Source organism: Harpegnathos saltator, unplaced genomic scaffold (assembly GCF_003227715.2).
Source record: "Harpegnathos saltator strain DR-91 unplaced genomic scaffold, Hsal_v8.6 scaffold444, whole genome shotgun sequence".
NCBI classification, from domain to species: Eukaryota; Metazoa; Arthropoda; class Insecta; order Hymenoptera; family Formicidae; genus Harpegnathos; species Harpegnathos saltator.
This window is the reverse complement of record NW_020230255.1, coordinates 290,668-311,710: the sequence shown is the minus strand read 5'-3', so window position 1 is coordinate 311,710 and position 21,043 is coordinate 290,668. Positions and strand designations below refer to the sequence as shown.

Sequence of the window (21,043 nt, the reverse complement as noted above, 5' to 3'; positions counted from 1 at the left end):
ATAGCAGAAGGAGAAGACGTGATTGAAGAAGACGCGATGGAAGATGTTCAATCGTCTTCTTCGGACGAGCCTCATACGAGTCAAAGAACGAAAGAGTCTTCTCCGGACAAGCCTCATACGAGTCAAAGAACGGAAGACTACGAACCTCCGCAAAAAGTTGCAGCGATGGATCTAGTGCCGTACGATGTAAAATTGAAAATAGTTATGACCGCAAACGAACATCCGAATTGGAGCTTCCGTACGTTACAAAGCAAGTTTAAACAGCATTTGCATTATCACAGTGAAGTTACACGCTTCTGCAAATACATTTTATCTGGTGGAAATTATTGGGATAAGCTGCAATTAATAAAACGAAATGTGTATGATCGGTTTACGGAAGCAAGAGAGCAAAGGCAACTTGTTACACGACGTCTCCTTCAATAGTGGGCGATGGCTGTAGCCGTTCAATATAACAAACAAGGAGAAGAAAGCGAAGAACATGACAAAACTTTCCGCTTTGTAGCATCGAACACATGGTTAACGTCATTTCTACGTGAATACAAAATTTCTAACCGTCGAGTTGTTCGGTATTTATCAAAAAGAGAAATAATATCACCGCAAGCTGTGATGGAATCCGCTGTACACTTTCAAGAATTAATTAGAAGTATATCACCGGATTACATAATAAATTCTGACCAAACGGGCTGCGAATATCGCGTAAATGTTGCACGAACGTACACGCATACTGGCGAAAAATTGGTACAATTATATATCGGCGATCTAAACAAAGTGACTCACTCTTATACTGCACAATATTCTGTCACACAATCGGGCAAGCTATTAAATAAAGTGTTCGTTTGCTTACAAGAGACTTCCGACACATTTGGAGTCCGGGTACAGAAAGAGGTAGATGCGTTATTGCTATTATGTAAAAATGTTGTTCCAGTCTGCTCCAAATCAGGGAAATTAACAACGTCTCTCTACCAGCAATATTTGAAACTGGTTCTCAAGCCGTACGTTGGTAATCATCAGTTTTTATTTCTTGTTCATTCTTGAGGAGGACAAAAGAATATCCATATGTATAACGAAATATTTCGCGATAATAACAATAGGCCAACGTGTAACCTACAAATAATACTACCAAAATGTACGCCAATTTGTCAACCGTGCGATGTTTATTTCTATAGACAGGTCAAAATCATTATAAAGCGTATACAGAACTGTCCTTCTTTATATACCGGCGACGAAAATATAAATTTGAACACTCGCGCTGATGCGATTCGTATACAATCGCTCACACACTATCTGTTATCAGCACCAGTTTTCAATTTTATGCTCCAATATGCGTGGTATGCGTCCAGTCTTGTTGACAGTCGCGAGGTATTTTACAACGTCAATCAAATATGTTTTTCACCAACTATACATAGTCAAAAGTGTATTTGTACAAAAAATTACGTTCATTACGTGCAGTTGGTGCAAAAAACTATTATGTTTTACATGCTTTTATACGGCATTCCATCCGCAGAGTTGCGACAGCATGATCACATTTTATAATACGTAACTTTCATTTGTGTGCCTTATATTTGTCTTATATGTGTGTGTGCGTGTGTTTTGATACGGACAAAAACATTTTATTGTAATTAATAAAAAAGTTGTGTTTATATTTGAAAGACCTGACTCTCCTAATTAGCCTTGATTAATAGCGTAGAAACAAAAAAAGCAATTATATATATAAGAACAATATAAAAATATTTATTACATGTCTTTACATACGAAAAAAAACGAACCTGTCGTCGGCGGGACTCGAACGCCGTCGTCGGCGCAAAAGTGTTCGCGGCGCGGGAGCCTCTGTGTGCTCAGCCACGCCGCTTCGTGAAAGAGTTTCGTAACTTGCGCCCTATGTATGGCACGGCTCCGCGAGCCAAACTTTAACTGCAAATTACTCGTAAACAAAGACGCATTCACACATATTATGTTAAGGCGTTTATACACGGCATCATAGCTATCGAGTGTGCTATGACTCGTGTTAAAATCGATGAAACAGGTTGCGTCATCTCCTTGTCAGTAAGATTTCAATTTATATATTATATTATGCTATAATTAAGTAATATATAATATATAATTATGGCATAATGAATTTATATTTCACACGTATTTCACACTTAATTATAAATGTTTTGTTACAGCAGAGGGATAGTACCGGGACAACAAAGGCAAACGTCACCCGTATAGAGGAGGAGGACGTGCTAATAATAGAAGTACACGAATCTATAATTTAAATATCAAACTATAAAAATATGTTATCCATTTCAGCACCATCCATTTGTAAACTGAACATATTATGTGTGGACTGTATAAAAAACAAAAATTTAAATGTATTACGAATTATAATAAATTATTTTTTTATTACTATATATATAATATTTTATTACTATAACACAAGTATTTATTGATTACTATAACGAAAATATTCATTAACAAAGACTAAAACTTGTGCATACACACCTAATAAAAATATAAAAAGTAATAATATAATGATACATAAAATTATAATTAGAATAGTATAATAATTTTGTGTAGAATTATTAATGTTGTAATACACTCAGTAATTAATCTTTCTCATATCAAAATTAATGCTATATCTGTCTAGCTGGATACAATTTTGGATGTTCGTTAATATTTAAATTTTAAAGAATATTGTACTACAAGTATTAATTAACAAATAATATTATTATCTTGTCAAAGTAATATTAAACAAAATTATTATCAGGATAAGGAAAAAGATATTTTAATATTATGCAAATATTCGTTAACAAATATATTAAGCTGCAGATAAATATGTTTATAAATAATATATTACATTTAAATGCATTATTCGTCTGCAGCTTAATATAGCAATCCTGATAATAATTTTGTTTAATATTATTAGGTGTACAACTTTGCTTCCGCCGTTTTTTTTTCCGAAATTCAAGGCTTTATTGTAAAAAACTGGTTATACATTTGTGATTCAAAGTATTGTCCATCGCTGGCCACTACTTTCTCCCATCTTTCGGGCAGCGTACGAATCCCGCGTTGAAAAAACTGGTCATCTTTTGAAACGACCCACGAATCGATCCAATTTCTTACTTCTTCATAAGACCGGAAGTGCTGGTCAACCAGGCTGTGTGCCATTGATCGAAACAAGTGATAGTCAGAGGGAGCAACGTCTGGAGAATACGGCGGGTGGGATAGGACTTCCCATTTCAACGTTTTCAAGTATGTCTTGACCACTTTGGCAACATGGGGTCAAGTATTGTCATGCTGCAAAATCATTTTATCGTGTCTCTCGTTGTATTGCAGCCGTTTGTCTTTCAATACTCGGCTCAAACGCATTAATTGCGTTCGATAACGATCGTCTGTGATTGTTTCAGTCGGTTTTAACAGCTCATAATATACTACGCCGAGCTGGTCCCACCAAATACAGAGCATGACCTTGGAGCCGTGAATATTCGGTTTGGCTGTCGACGTGGAAGCATGGCCGGGATATGTCCATGATTTTCTGCGCTTGGGGTTATCGTAATGAACCCATTTTTCGTTCCCAGTCACAATGCGATGCAGAAATCCCTTCCGTCTTTGCCTTTCAAGTTCAAGCAACTGTTCACAAGCAAACAAACGCCGTTCAACATCTCTCGGTTTCAACTCGTACGGCACCCAATTTCCTTGCTTCTGAATCATTCCCATGTCTTTGAGGCGTTTTGAAATTGCTTGTTAAGTCACTCCCAATGATCGTGCCAATTCTTCTTGACTTTGACACGAGTCTTCATTAAGTAATGTCTCCAATTCTGCATCTTCGAAAACCTTCTCTCTTCCACCGCTATGCCGGTCTTCGACCTGAAAATCTCCGTTCTTGAAACCACTCACGACATGTTCTTTCACTAATAGCGGCCTCACCATAAGTATTTGAGAGCATTCGATGAGCCTCAGCCGCAGATTTCTTCATATTGAAGCAGGAAATTAAAACCTCCTGCAAATGACGAGAATTTGGCTCGTAAACTGACATTTTAAATCGAGAATAACTTTATGATGCAGACACAAATCGACTAATCCCAGCAAACACAATATTACATGTAACGTGCATGTTAGTTGTAATTTCCTACTCAGCAATATAACTGTTATATAATACGTGTGTTATATAATATATGCTGGGATATTTCTATGGGGGGGGTTATGTTGACAGATGCCCAAGTTTATTACATAACGTCTATGATCTATTTATTTCAACCACTACTTACCGCTAAAGCCATCTATAGGAAAACGGCGAAGCAAAGTTGTACATCTAATACTTTGACAAGATAATAATGACATTATTTGCTAATTAATGCTTAGTATAGTAAATATTATTTAACATTTAAATAGTAACGAACATCTAAAATTGTATCCAGCTGGACAGATATAGTATTAATTTGATATGAGAAAGATTAATTACTGAGCGTATTACAACACCAATAATTCTACACAAAATTATTGTACTATTTTAATTATAATTTTGCTCGTATGTAGCATTATAATATTATTTTTATATTTTTATAGTATTATTTTTTATACATTAGGTATATATACAAGTTTTAGTCTTTGTTAATGAACACTTGCATTATACTAATCAATAAATACTTGTGTTATACTAATCAATAAATACTTGCGTTATACTAATCAATAAATATTTGCGTTATGGTAGTAATAGGAGATATAGAAAGTTATATAAAATATATACATCATTTACTTTTTATTTATTATATTGGGAGTACAAATTAGTTCGGTCCGTTTTTTTGTGTTAAAGGATGTATTTATTTCAAAACAAAATGAATGAACAGATCAATTAAAGTATTTTCCATCGCTGGCTACTACTTTCTCCCATTTCTCAGGCAATTTTCGAATTCCATCTCGAAAAAATGACTGGTCTTTTGAGGCGATCCAAGTTTGGAGTCAATTTTCGATATCTGCGAAAGAAGTAAACCGGTGACCTGCCAAATCGTGCTGCATCCTTCGAAACAACCAGTAATCAGAAGGAACAATGTCTGGAGAATACGGCGGGTGCGGTAAAACATTCCATTTGAGTGTTTCCAAATATTTTTTTACGACTTTTGCGACATGAGGCCGAGCGTTGTCATGAAGAACGCTTTTCAACGTCTCTCGGTTTCAGTTCATAAGGCACTCAATTTCCTTGTTTTTGAATAATTTCCATGTTTCTCAATGGTACGGAAACGGCTTGTTGAGTCACTCCCAATGATTCTGCAAGCTTCTTTTGCGTTTGACTCTGATCTTCTTCGAATAATGCCTCTAATTCTTTGTCCTTGAATTTTTTTGGCTGTCCAGAGCGAGGCTTATCTTCGATGCTGAAATCTCCATCCTTGAAACGTCGAAACAATTCCCTACATGATTTATCAGTTGGAGCAGCGTCACCATAAACTTCAACAAGTATTCGATGGGCTTCAGCTGCACTTTTCTTCCAATTAAAGCAGAAAATTAAAACCTCCCGCAAATGCTGCTTGGTTAACACAAAATTCGACATTTTCAACACTGTAAAAAGCAAGGTTTTTGTATGAAACTCAAAGCGATATAAATTGAATATTATTGGCAGATGTCTAACCTCTCTGAAACCGCCAAAATCAGCAGTCACTATGAACCATTCATAACAGCTGGAGCCATCTTTTGAAAACGGACCGAACTAATTTGTACACCCAATAATTCATAATATATTTAAATTTTAATTTTTTATACAGTCCACACATTATATGTTCAGTTTACAAATGGATGATGCTGAAATGGATAACATAACATTAAAAGATGAAAATAAAATGCTGCAAGTGGCAATTAAAAAAGTGAAAGATCATCGAACATTTAGAAACGAAGTCTGATGCCTAGCCATAGCATTTGGGAGAACAGCTACTGCCACCAGTCCCATCAGAAATACGTAAGATTTTAATTTATATATTATATTATGCTAGAATTAAGAAATAATATAATATTATATAATTACGGCATAATGAATTTATTTTCACATATATTTCACACTTAATTATAAATGTTTTATTACAGCAAAAAGATGACAACGGAGCAACAGAGGCAAACGGCATCCGTATAGAGGAGAAGGAGGAGGAAATGCTAATAATAGAGCTGCAAGAATCTATAATTTAAATATCAAACTATAAAAATATGTTATCTATTTCAGCATTATCCATTTGTAAACTGAAACAAAATTTGCAGTTAATAAAATATATAAAATACTATAATTTCTGTTTGATATTGTTATAGAAAACGTATTTAATGTAATGTATAAGAAAATCACGTACAAAAATATGAATGATATATAGTTACGAATTTCTTTTATAGCATATTTTTCACAATTACTTTATGTATTCGATTACTGCTATAATTCGAAGAACTACATATGAAATATACCATCTTCCGATTCAGTTTCAGGTAGTGTTGGTTTATTGTAATGTGTTCTTGACAGTTACTTTCCTCTTAGAAAAAGTAAGTCTTGACCTCGTTCTTTTTGGCACAATTTGGTCATACATAAAATTGGATATTAATTTATATTTATTAAAAAAAAAGGATGAAATCACATAATTGATTAAATATATAAAATGTTTTACCTCAGGCTCGGTTTCAGAAGCAGTCGAATTATCCAAAGACGTTACTTTTTGTCTTATTTTATCATTCCTGGTTGGTTTCTTCTGTCGTACTTGTCGTATGTGAATGTTTTATCAAAGACTATTGTACAAAAGTATTTTAGTGACGGAATAAAGATATTTATGAAAAGCGTACATTTAAAGAATATAAGATTCTATAAAATAGATTATTACCTCCATTGAATCGTTTTCTGAATCATCATGGATATGATTGACTTATATCTTTTTTACTATTCAATTTCATTCTCCACTGTTTTAAGCATTTCGTCAACCAATTATAATTTTTTTGTTTTTTGAACAATTTTAATATCATATTCATCATCAGGATCTATATCTTCTAATATTTTCTTAATGTCTTTCTTATTACCACGCTTTTTATCAATCATTAAATTTCATGCTGCTTAATAAAGTTATAAATTTATGCATAACTTGTGGGACTGATCCACAAAAATTTGTCCAAAAAATTATCTATAATATATTTCCGAAAGCTTTTTCCTTCTCCTCCTGAACATTAACTTCATCAGCCAATTTTTCCCACAGAAATGAACCACACAGCCAAAGAATCATATTGTAATACAAAATTTCATTATCACCGCGCACCGTTGACACTGAAAGAGACATGCATTTAGAATATGTTATTTTTCTAGTTAAGATTCAAGAAAAAACATATATTGCAATATAAATTAGAATTTTCCTTCGTTACCTCCCATCATATGAGCACCTTTGCTTATGTATTGTAAAGTTGGATCATATGCCTTCTTTGGATTCAGTTTTATTCAGTGCTTGTTGTACAGCGAAAAGTTAAGCCAAAGTCTCTTAAATAAACTTGATCGTAGGATTGTAAATCCATTAACAAGTTTTCACCTTTTATATTAGTATGCACATAATTTTTATACATTAACAAGTTTTTACCTTTTATATCAGTACGCATATAAATTTTATGGTGAATTACTATGTTGTAACGGCCGAACCGCGCGGTTCGGTCGTTGCTACGCGTTTTACACGGATAAGGCTCGTTGAAGTCCGAGTTCGGTGAGGAGGAAAGCAGCGAGACGTGTTATAATAATATAAATAAGTTACCTTTATTCGATACTTAATTATGTACAAGAGTTCGACCCCGAAGGCGTTGTCGCGGGTTGCGTTTACCAGGCGCGTTGGTACGGTATGGTGCGGTGCGGTGCACGGAACACGCGGTTTACGGACAGATAGGCCGCGCGGTAGGCGAGGCCTATTGCGCGACGCGTGCAGACAATGAAGACTAGCGGCGCAGTGATAAGCTCCGCCTCGCGACGTTGGGCGTCTGGGACAATTATTGCCCAATATTCGGCTCGGAATCGCTCGCGCAAAGATGGTCGCCGGACCGGAGATTTCGACTCTCGGTCGAACGCTCGCACGCGAGTCGCGAAAGACGCGAAAGGATTTCGTCCGTCGGGGCCGAGGACTCTCGACAGAGAAGGCGCACGCACCTTCCCTTTTCCCTACGTTCGTAGCGGAGAGTGACCAAGTGCTGCTGACACTCAGCGGAGACGACGGACGCACCGTCCCGGGTCCTTGGTCGCTAGACGGATCGCCCAGAGGCTGAGCACGCTCAGCGGAGTTCGCCGACGGACGAACCCCTGGCTCGGGCGGGTAAAGGTTAGAGACGGCCGAATACGCTCGACTGAGCACGCGCACGCACGAGCCCAGGAAGACAGGAGACGGCTAAATATCGAGGACGCTCGATATCGAGCCTAATCCACTGATGACTGTAACAACCCGTAACTAATTGAACAGAAGCGAAATAAAATATGTTAAATGAAGAATATTCAATTCGATTTTCGGCGTCTTTTATTGGTAAGAGTGGAAACGTCAATTTGGATATTGCATGTAGCGAACCGCATAAGACGTGGTAAAGAATCGTCGCTTAAAGAAAAACACTTCTCATTTTTTATAAACTTCATTTTTGAAAAATGAAGAGGTCTACTGGGGATACCACTTAAAAAAAAAACGCGTCAACAATAGTATTTCATGGATGACGTGGAAAACTATTAGAAACACGCTCCTGAGACTCGAGCGGCTTGTAGGCAGCGCGGAGCAGTGAGGTAAAGGGAATAGCGGTGGGCGGAGATAGTCGAAAATCGGCCGTCGCGTGCACATTTTGCCGAGCTCTGTCATAACCTATCAAAATATAACAAGTTATATGGGTATAAAATAAATATAATCTATAATCATCTTACTATTTGCAAAGCTAGTTTGTATATTGTAAATTGTCTACTATTTGCCTCAAAAATTTTCCACAAATCTGTTCTATATTAATGTATTACTAAAAATCGATATTTTGTATTTTCATATTCATGACTTCCAGAAAGGTGACCATATCCCAGTCATAAAAAAAGAGTAAAAGACGAGTAAAAAAATGTATAAAAGAGTACTAATTACGATCCCAAAAGAGTAGAGTAAGTAGAACAAAATCATATAAAAGTCAAGGTGACGTCAAATAATATAAAAATTATGTCATTTTGACGTCAAAATGATTTTGTGTTTTATCTAGGACAATGATTAATTGATTACTAGGTATAATATTTAAAATAAAACAGTGGGTAATAAATAAACTGAGAAATATTCTCGAACACATATATTTTATTATATTATTAAGATATTTTATAATTATATTTTACACTACGTACATCGCTTAACAATTTCGGTTTTCACTGTTGTCGTTACCAAAGAGCGGACATCAGCGACATTTTCCGCACTCACAACGCCAGAGCGCTACGCGCCAGTGTCGATTGTGCTGCACCATTTATAGTAACTAGCGGGGCACCGTTGCGCAGAACCTCTACGCATAATCGGTATTGGCGTTGCGGCGCTCAAATGCTGTAAGTAATGAAAACATCACTGAAGTCTGTTCTCTGGTCATTATCGATAAAGTATAATTAACATTACGAAAAAAGAGTACATACGTAAAAAGTAGAGAATACTCTTTTTACCACCTTAAAAAGAGTACACCCAGACAGCACACGGATGTCCATTGGACGTCCGTTATATGTCCATTTTTTTTACAAAAGACGTTCATAGGACGTACGTTTGTCACAACTTCGGACATAGGACGTCCGATGGACGTACATCGAACGTCCTACAGGTCCGATGTCCAATAAGGACATCCTTGTTACGTCCAATTTATGTCCACGGACGTAAATCGGACATACGGACATAAATTGGACGTGAAACGTACATCCATTGGATGTCCGGTGTTGTCTGGGCATATACTCTTAAAAGAGTACATATGGTCACCCTATCCAGAAGCAATGTATCTTTAAATTAAATCATTAAATAATAAAATAATTAACATACTTATGATATTATATAATTTCGACTGTGTGCGTCTCCACAAATTTGACACATTGACAGCCACTAATCATATATACAGGGTGTCTCAGAACTTTGGGATACGGGCTCCGTAGGGACATAGAGCTAAGTGAGAGGAACAAAAAAGTTCTATATCATAATATGAAAATCGTAATAGTTTTTTAGTAATAACCGCGTAAGTTTGGCATTTTCCACGTCCACCGCGGTCTATAGACACTCCGCGGCAAGCTGTGTGCGTAGGGGCTGAGCGATAACGCGTCTCGCGCTGACTGTCGCGATGGCGTCTTAGCGTTTTGACGCCGCGCGACGGTCAGTGCGAGCCGCGTTAACGGCTCGCACTGACCGTCGCGAAAAACGGCCAGAATGGGACACGAGACACGAATGCATATATTGATATTACAGCATGACAACGCTCCGTGCCATCGCACTTCCATCGTCCAGGACACCATCAAAACGCTGAAATGGGATCTGCTACCCTTAGGAAAAATTATTTTAAGATGTTCAAATTAACTTAAAGTTACTTATAGTTAACTATAAATTACTTACAGTTAACTATAGGTAATTTTAAGTTAATTTGAAAATTTAAAGTGATTTTTCCTAAGGATATTGCACCCACCGTATTCGCCAAACCTGGCCCCTTCATTATCACTTGTTCCGGTCGATGGCGCATGGCTTAGCTGGGCAACACTTGGCCAAAGAAGAAGTGCAAAATTGGTTGGATGAATGGTTTCGGTCCAAAGACGCGTCGTTTTATCGTCGCGATATTCATGTATTGCCAGAGAGATGGCAAAACTGTGTAGCTACTGTGTAGCTAGCGAAGGACGATACTTTGAATAAACCAATTTTTGTATTTCTCTTGAAATTTTCCATTTTTCATTGATCAAAAAAACCCGGAAACTTAGTTGCGCACCTAGTATAATAGATATATATTAGGTGTACAAATGAATAATCCAAATTATTTTAAGCAGTTATGAAAACAATTTTAATTTAATTGAATAGATTTTCCCGCTCTTTTGTGATTATGCAATGTTGACATATAACTATTAAAAAGAACATAGTTTGGCGAAAGGCCCAACATAACCTTCAAAAGTATTCAGTTCAGTACAGTCGAAAATGGCAACAGATAAGGTGCATATCCGACACTGCATTCTTTACGAATTCCAACAAGGAAAAAATGCTGCAAGAACGTGCGAATCGATTTGTTCCTTTCTCGCAGAAGGTGTTGTATCGTACGATGTGTGCGCATTTTGGTTTAAACGGTTTAAAAGCGGCAATTTCAGTTTAATCGACAAACAACGCCCTGGAGGCCCTCCGAAGTGCGATAATAATGATTTGGAACAACTGCTCGCTGAGAATTTGGCACAAAAACAAAAACAGCTTGCAAAACAGTAGGGAGTAACGCAGTAATTATTTCCAAACGCCTACATGAGATGGGAAAGATCCAGAAAGAAGGAAAATGGGTTCCGCATGAACTCACTGAAACCAACCAAAATCAACGAGTGGCAGCGTGTCTTTCTCTTCTCAATAAGCAGCGTCGAAAGTCTTTCTTGTGGAAAATCGTTACGGGCGATGAGAAATGGATACTTTATGACAATCCGAAACGCAGAAAGTCATGGGTAAATCCCGGCGAATCATCAAAATCGGTTGCAAAACCCAATCGCTTCGGAAAGAAGATTCTTCTCTGCATTTGGTGGGATATCAAAGGCGTGCTTTATTATGAGTTGTTGGAACCAGGTGAAACAGTTACTGCGGACTGCTACCAACGTCAATTAATCTGCTTGAGTCAAGAATTGGAACGAAAACGCCCGTATACTGGCAAAGGAGAACGTCCAGTGAATTGTTGCATGACAACACATTGCTTCTAATACAAAAGACATCATAATGAGTCTTGGCTGGGACGTCTTACAGCACCCGTATTCATCAGACATTGCTCCATCCGATTATCACTTGTTCCGGTCGATGCAACACGCCTTGTCCGATATGCACTTCCAATCAGTGGATGAGATCCGAAAATGGCTTGACGACTTTATCGTGTCCAAAGACGTAACATTTTTCCGAGATAGAATTCATCAGCTGCCTGAAAGATGGCTTAAAGTTATAGAAAGCAACGGCGAATACTTTGATTGAACAATTTAATTTACTTTCTTTTAAAATAAACCTTGAATGTAGCTAAAAAAATTGGATTATTCATTTGTACACTTAATATTTACTTAGCTAGTAGCATCTTGTGTTGTAAATTGGAAAAAGACAACTCCGACGACGACGTTTCTTAATTTCTTAATCATAGAAATTTCACATTTTTTACTATACATCGTAATATCTCTGGTCCTAGGATACCTAACCTAACCTAAGATACGTAGAGCAAAAATACTTTCATTATATAATTCAACCCCAAAAATAAAAATATTTTCATTATATAATTCGACCCCAAGCTATCAATTAAGCCTAATATGAAATCAATCCGTTTCAACTCAGCCGTTATTGAGATCCGATATTGGTGATACTTCCCAACTAGATGCGTCACGTATAGATATACGGTCCACCGCGCCGTTGCTGCGCGTGAACTTGGCGCGAGACATGACCGTGTCTCTTGATAAGTATATGAATAGTTAAACTATAGGGATTCTAACTCACTTTTTAAATTAATTATACAAAAGACGTTATTTATTAATTAATATTTTTTAATTAATACCCCCCCCCCCTCTTTATTGATGCCCCCTCTTTATTGATACCCCCTCTTTATTGATCTCCCTCTTTATTGATTCCGTCTCTTTATTGATACTCTTCTCCTCCCCAGAATTTTTGATTCTATGAGCAAGATGGCGGCCGTGACGTCACGAGAGAAAAAGCGTGCCGGGTGTTGCTAGACTCGAACCTGGGCCCCGCGGTTGCTATTCGAACGTTCGAACCTCGTAGGCCACAGCCTCCTATTGCTAGTAGACGTTACGTTTACGGGTAAGAGATGGCGGTCGTGACGTCACGCACATGTCCGGAGAAAAATGTGCTGTGTGTTGCTAGACTCGAACCTGGGCCCCGCGGTTGCTATCGAACGCTCGAACCTCCTAAAACCATTGTTGCCTATTGCTAATAGACGTCACATTTACGGGTAAGATGGCGGCCGTGACGTCAGGCACATGTCCAGAGAGAAACGTGCCGGGATGTAGGTAAGCTCGAACCTAGGCCCCGCGATTACTATGAAACGTCTATCGAATGTCTCTTGAACGTCTATCGAACGTCTCTCGAACGTCTATCGAACGTCTCTCGAATGTCTCTCGAACGTCTAATAATCATCATACCGCAAATAAAGAACTATATTTTTATCAAACACAATTATCATATAAAATCCTAAGAGGTGAAAGGGGATAAGCGTGTTGGAAGAAATATCTGTACATTTTAAACAACGTTTTATTAAGCGTCGTACAATTCTTTCCAAGACTACCAATTGAAAATGTTTAGTGCATTCTATAAAGCACAATTTTTCATGATTATTACATCGAAAAGTATTATTCAATTTTTGCAGAGAAGGCATGTCATCGATGTCCACGGTCTTATGATCACGTTGCTCCTCACATTGTCATCCAGAAGGTGTAACAACCATTCCCACTTCTCATACCCCTTTACATACACAAGTTGAGATGCGACATCTTCAAGCTCGCCATACATATCACCCACAACAGCTGTAGTAATCAAATTTTCAGCTCTGCAGTATTTGACGGTTCCATCTTCCCATCGTAATCCATAATGATTAGCCGTTAACAAATAGGCTCTCCATTTGTCTGACCTTGTGAGCAGATGCCATAGCATCGGACTCGTAAAGATGTAGTGTGAAAGAATAGTTCCATTCTTCAGTATCACTTCTTTTACAATAAATCTCTTTCCAACCATGTACCCTTGTAGATCCACAAAAGTCGGCACATCCATGGTGAAATATTCTTCGATACGTCCGGGAGAGAAATGTTGTTTATAGCACTTTGTTGCATGTATTATTCTTTCCTCGTACATACTTTCTGATAGTTAAGTTTGCGCACCATGTTGGTTAGCGGGCTGTATTCAACTACACGATCATGCAGGATGAGACAATATGCGGTAGTATTCGCCGGTATATTCTCCTTACATTCAAATTCTATCCGCATATTCACAGTGGCACTCTTGACGGACTCATTTTGACGCGAACAATCGATAACCACGAAAGGACCTAGCCGCCGAAAGTCGGTAATTCCTAACCATACCTCAGCACTGTCGCATCTATAATACGATTTACGAAAACGTCTATACATATCGTAAAGTATGGTGTATTTATTTTTTGCAAAGTCCAAATTCATGTACATTTAAATCCAAGATTTAAATGTATGCTTCAATATGCATGGTATGCGTCCAAATTAGCTGACGAAAGAGAAATGTTTTTAAATGTTAACCAACTATGCTTTCCTCCAAATATTTATAATAAAAAATGCGTATGTGAACAACATAATTCATTTATAAAATGTTCGTGGTGCGACAAAGTTTTGTTTCCAATGTTTTACATGAATTTTCATCCACTGCGAAGCGATGGAAACATTTTATAATATGTAGACATTTATAAAGTTTGTACTTGATTTTGACATGTATAAAATTTATATGTTGCTTGAAAAATATATAATCAGTTCATACGATTTATATATTTTTTATTTCATATTGCGGTCAAATATCCCGAAATGTCCTTATTTTTTATATAAAAACGAAATAAATTAAAAAATAAATAAATAATTATTAATAACGTATTACTATATGTCGAAAATTAAATAAAAAAAGAAAAAAAAACCATGAAGTGAAGCAGTCGTCGGTGGGATCCGAACGCTCGCCGCCAGTGCAAAAATCTATGTGTGGGAGCCTTAGTCTCCTCAGCTACGCCGCTTACTCGAAAGAGGTCGTAAAGTTCTGCTTATGTGTGACGTAGTTGCGTGACCCTAACTTTGTCTCTTAAATTCTCTTAAACAAAGGCGCATTGACACGAACGGCTCTAGGGTTTTCATCACCTACATACAAGCTATCGAATGCACTATGATTTGTTCGAAAAACGATTTTCTAATTGGCGTCATCTCCTTGTTAGTAGAAAAGGTGTTGCGCAGGCAAGGTGACAAAGTATATGTAAAATGGTTGGAATTCGACAATTCGCATAATTCATGAATACAAAAGGATAATGTATTGTAAAAGATGAATACAGTTTTATCAGAACATTTGATGACATATTTAATTGTAAAATAGCTAATAAAACAAATAAACGTTATAACAGTATACTATAATGTCCCCATGATAATGTATTTATCGAATCAGACCTAATATATCGCTTATCATCATATGGACTGAGAGCAGTTTTCGTTTCGAATACCGTGTATACCTCATGCAACCTGGATCTTATATACGATTGACGCCGACTCGTTTCAATTTCCTCTCTCAAACAATGCGTGTAATCGTCAAAATTGATCGTTCGTACTATAATATTCTTCTTAACACCCTTCGCCCTTTTAGTATCCTTTCTACCTTCTACTCTCAGCGTATACACTTTTGCTCTGAGCCCGACGAATTCTGTCATTATAGCTCCGTTATTTTCGTCTTTCATAAGTCCTGGAACTTTTTTGTTCTTAAGCGGTATACCGTATATGTTATGAGGATATATGTTGAGGATAATCGCTCGTATCAAACCTAGCAATGTCACGTTTCATGAGCTCATACACATCGTCGGACATTACATGATAAATTAAACTATCTGTGTCCGTATACAGTACTTTACATTTCTCGCGATACAGAGGTAACATGTACTCATGGTAAAATTCATACAAGCAGGTCTTAGATATGTCGAGAATATACATACCCACATAGATCGGCTTGTTGAATTTCACTTCGAGTTTTCGCAATTCAACTGCAATTAAATTTTCTGAAAAGATGCTCCTGCTATGAAAATTGGGCATTGCGACCATTGCCTATGCACCGTATCGTCCATCCCATTTTGTCAAAAGTTTTACATCGACGTGATTGCGAACATTTTCCATTGTTTTGCCGAATACCGCGTTGTTCATCAATTTGTATAAATTTTTCTCAAAATCGTTTGTTGCATGCGTTCGAAACTGTGTATTTAATTCTATGTAGTTGCATAGTCATGAAGATTGTGTGAATTGGAGTATGCGATGAATCTTTCCGATACGAAGACTATGGCGTATGCACTGCTGCAGGTTGCGATAATGAATAACATAACACTGCTTATTATATAAAGTCGCAAGGAGTTTTTCTTGCCGTTTGTTCGGGGACTTCATTCGCGTCGGACAGAACGATAGATCTGCGTGTGCATCATACAAGTTTGGGGATACTCCAAATCAACCTCGAGAATATAACCTGTGAGCGAATCTAACGGGATTAATGATACATCAAAATTCGACGTATCATCAACCCACTTAAATTCAGCGTATGGTAACGGTTGACACATTGTCCAGCCATACAAATTATTTATATCAAAGTACATGAGGTATGAGGATGGCTTCGATGGGTCGTAAGATTGCATGTATTGGTTATTGGCTTTTGCGTATCTACCGGAACACTGACTCAGACCATCACGTATACCGCGTTCGATAAACATTACCATATCAATATCTGTGAATAATTCAAAATTAATTTTTGTATGTTTTAACATCGCGTCCCACATGAAACCTGGCAATGTGTAATAATGCGCGGGATCTAGACCGTAACTTTTGATACAACTATCGCGGAAATTTTCGAAAATATCAGCCAATAACAAAACATCAGTCTTCAGGTACAAATCGCTATATTCGCCTAAGGTTTGAATAGAAAACCGTTCCCATACGTTCACGGCGTGCGTGTAATCGCTCTCAGATACTGTATCACCTGTCAGCGAACTGTAGAATGACTTGCGCGGTGGTAAACATTGATCCTGCAGCTTGTCATTGCAATCCACATATTCGTACTGAAAGACACTTTTTCGCGTTAATAAATCAAAATCTTTGTCGAATAAGTGTTTAAATTCGGATTGAACAATTTTTAATTTGTCTCTAGTGAGAAACGATGCTAATTTATCGAGACTGGTACTGAGAAATTTGTACGAATCGATGAATCGCAATTTAATATGATTTCGCCAGTCTGATGTTTTACTTGTTGTATCTTTAATATGTTTGGTAAATGAAATATATTTTTCTTTCGTTATTGGTAGTACATCGATGGGACCATCGAACACGGTGGCTACTTCTTTAATAATAAAATGAGCGTCATAACCTGATAAGTTATGAAAAAACTATCGGAATATAATAGGAATCTGTATAATTTAAATTACAATTTGAATGTGCCGGACCCGTGTATTGTCCGGTTAAATGGCAGTAATCGCGTACGCGTATATCCCCCACCGCGAATGATTTTTCGTATATATGACAGTGCGTTGCGCTATAAAATGCTGCACACTGTTCTTGTGATAAAATTTCTATAGGGGTATTATTATTATACAAAATAACTTTTATACGATGCGCCAATTGTTTAAGTTCCTCGACGAACCACGAAATGCAATTCGGATCGTGACGATACTGATATGTGGATGATGATTCATCGTAGGAACATCGTACATAATAAGCTATACTATGTACTTTATGATACTGATACATATACGATTTTTTTTCTTCGTTTGGCGTTTTTTCTAGAATGCATTCCAGCATACACCACGAATGGAATCCGTTCCCTTCTACTGTAATTGGTAAAACTGAGCCACTTGTTGTCTTTTGTTGGCAGGATGACTGCACAGTCATTCAACTTGTTGCAATCTATGATATAATTCTCCAGTTTTTCGTTGGAATAAAAATAATGCAAGCAACTGAAACGAAAAAGAAATGGATATTACGAGTTATTCTTTTATATCATATTTGTTATATTGTATTCATGGAGAATATCTCCTTAACGATCACATATATATTTCTTGCATTTTGCCTTATTTAGTTGCATATCCACGAGACGTGACAAATTCTTGATCCACACGAAATGTCCCACGTTGTACTTTAGTGGATCTTGCACATATAACAAATTTACATGCTTTTCTTTCTTACTGGCGAGACGCATCGGAACGATCGTACATGTTTCTTTTTATCTTCTCGTACATGCTTCTTCCTGCTTCTTTTTATCTTGAATGGTATATACATTGATGGATATGTTGTTTAGCTGTTCAAATTTGGTAATTTGTTTAATCATCATTGAAAATTCAATATCCTGAAGATTGAATATTTTGATATATTGTGGGTACGAAGATTTCCGGTCTCCATTTCTTTCAGCTGGATATAATGCCGCGACCACAGACCATGCAAAACATGCGTTGTCTTTAGTTCGTACGTTTATCATGGCTTTCTTTAATTTTATTTCGTGAGGCAGCTCAACGTTGCACCCTGCGTGCAGTGAATTGTATTTGTTCACATTGACTGTGAGATCAAGTATGCATAGCAGTGCCCAGCCACTATCACGTTCTTGAAATTCTTCCAAAGATGCCAAAGTAAGCTCAATGACGCGTTGCTCGTACCATTCTTCCAAATCTAAAGCAGAAAAGAGTTCACTGTTTCTTATGTTAATGCTTTTGAATGCATGATTGTCACCCGCGATAAACTCGCCATTGAACACAGTGTTCACCTTAAGATTGTTGTGCCTTTTCATAGCACTTCGCATGTGCTCGAGCACCGTACTCTTCGCATCTTGGAGAAATCGAAGAGGTTCGATATGGTTTACATTAATAACTGCGCCGGTTGATATGCGGCTTTCGAACGCTGTATCAATTTCTCTCCATACAAATTCTACATCTCTTGATGCGTGTCCAGCACCCACGTGTATGAAGCGTTCTTGCACAGAAATTTTCAGTCCCTCGAGTCGTGCAATACGAACCACCACTGATTGCGCGGCGCCAATCAACAATTGCGGTCGTTTTGCTCGACTTTGTTCTTCCGAACATCTGATACACTTGTCAAACTTTTGCACCTACGCGTCGTAAGCCTCTCGCGAATTCAGACGAGAGGCTCCAACAGTTCTCGTTCGGTTTGAGTGAAGTCTTCCATTTCTTTATTAACTACAGAGAATACTCTGCTCTTTGGAATCCTTTACTTTATATTCTCTCCATTAGAAAACACGTTCGGACATGCGCGAGTCAAATGACAACCCTGAAATAAGGAGGGTGTATTAGGCAATGGGACGCCGTGCGGTCGGAGCCAGCTCCTTATTTCGTTCCGAAGAGAGAAAAAATACCGTAAGCGCGGTAGTCGCTAGACCGGGAATTGAACTCGGGTCTCTCGCTTGCAGGGCGACTGCTCTAAACCCACTGAGCTACCTGACGCTCCATGGTCAAGACACTCTCCTCTCCCCTGATATCGTTAAAAGATGTCGTTCGGAAGCGACATCTCTAATGCTATCCCGAATCTAAACTAAAGATAGCTGTATCTTATTTACTTTCCTGTTTTGAAGAATGTATCTGCGCTGCAACTCCGAAGAGTAAGAGAGGGGATGCCCTATAGTATTAGGAGTACAAATAAGTTTCCGCCGTTTTCTATCAAAAATTAGGAATTTATTGTGAAGGAACGGTACATTACGTTTTATTCAAAATATTGTCCATCACTAGCCACTACTTTTTCCCATCTTTCTGGCAGCGTTCGGATACTACGTTGGAAGAACTCTTCATCTTTTGAGGCTATCCACGAATCGACTCAATTTTTAGTATTTTCATATGATGTAAAGCGCTGCTTAGACAGGCCATGTGCCATTGACCGAAATAAGTGATAATCGGAAGGGGCAATGTCTGGTGAATACGGCGGGTGGGGTAGGACTTCCCAATTAAGTGTTTCCAAATAGGTTTTAACCGGTTTCGCAACATGTGGCCGAGCGTTGTCATGTAGGAGAATAATTTTGTCGTGTCTGGAGTAGTAATGAGCGCGTTTTTCCTTGAGTGCTCGGCTTAATCTCATTAATTGTGTTCGGTAGAGAGCTCCAGTAATGGTTTCGCTCGGTTTGAGCAACTCATAATACACGACACCAAGCTGATCCCACCAAATACACAGCATGAGTTTTTTTCCATGAATATTCGGTTTGGCTGTCGATGTTGAAGCATGGCCAGGTGATCCCTATGATTTTCTCTTCTTTGGGTTATCGTAGTGGATCCATTTTTCATCACCAGTGACTATACGATGCAAAAAACCCTTTCTTTTATGCCTGGCAAGCAGCATTTCACACGTGCAAAATCGGCGTTCAACGTCTCTTGGCTTCAGTTCATATGGAACTCAATTTCTTTGTTTTTGAATCATTCCCAACGATTTTAAACGACTTGAAATTGCTTGTTAAGTCACTTCTAATGTAAGTGCAAATTCTTCTTGCGTTTGGCACGAATCTTCCTCCAATAATGCTTCCATTTCCGTGTCTTCGTACACTTTCGGCCTTACACTACGTTCTTTGTCTTCCACGTCAAACTCACCGTTTTTAAACTTTTGAAACCATTCACGACAACTTCTCTCACTTAAGGCAGTCTTATCATATGCTTCTATCGATGCGCCTCAGCTGCAGATTTCTTCAAATTAAAGAAGTAAATCAAAAGTTCCCGCAAATGACGCTTATTCGGCACAAAACTTGACATTTTCGCACGAAAAAAATTATGTGATGCTGATATGGAGTCACTAATACTTCAAGGTTATGTTGTTACCAGATATCCAAACTTACGATATTACGTTTTACATCTGACAATTTCAACATAACCTTCTGGTGGGGCCATCTTTTGTCAAACGGCGGAAACTTATTTGTACTCCTAATAGCTATAATATTAGGCTTCGGAAAAAAACTTCTGTCTCTCAGTCGCTCTGTGAACACGAGATTCATTGGTTGTGTGTCTACATAGTAAAGTTTGGGTGTATCTACATAGTAAAAATGTATGCTGCCGGTGCTGAAGTGAACGCTAAACACGCAAATTATTACATGCCTGCTCAACATGAGGACGAGGCTCCACCGAACAAGAAAATGTACGAGAGGTGAGTGTCATAATGCTGTTTCTTTTAATT

The 21,043-nt window shown here is 37.7% G+C and overlaps 1 protein-coding gene and 1 long non-coding RNA gene across 4 annotated transcripts in view; one reads left to right on the top strand and one right to left on the bottom strand.

Moving 5' to 3' along the window:
* The window catches only part of LOC105187135 (flavin reductase (NADPH)), a 118,737-nt gene that overhangs the window by 42,338 nt on the left and 55,356 nt on the right, over nucleotides 1–21,043 (top strand). The gene's annotated exons all lie outside the window — the stretch shown is intronic.
* Nucleotides 5,655–8,424, bottom strand: LOC109504205 (uncharacterized). 2 transcript variants are annotated; one of them, XR_003113385.1, is made up of 6 exons: nucleotides 8,117–8,424; nucleotides 7,354–7,514; nucleotides 6,825–7,258; nucleotides 6,615–6,732; nucleotides 6,418–6,510; nucleotides 5,655–5,683 (listed from the first exon to the last, which is right to left on the bottom strand). It is a non-coding gene; the product is annotated as an uncharacterized LOC109504205 (long non-coding RNA). The 2 variants fall into 2 exon arrangements; XR_003113384.1 differs by lacking the exon at nucleotides 5,655–5,683 and adding an exon at nucleotides 6,074–6,204 and having other exon boundaries at nucleotides 6,309–6,510.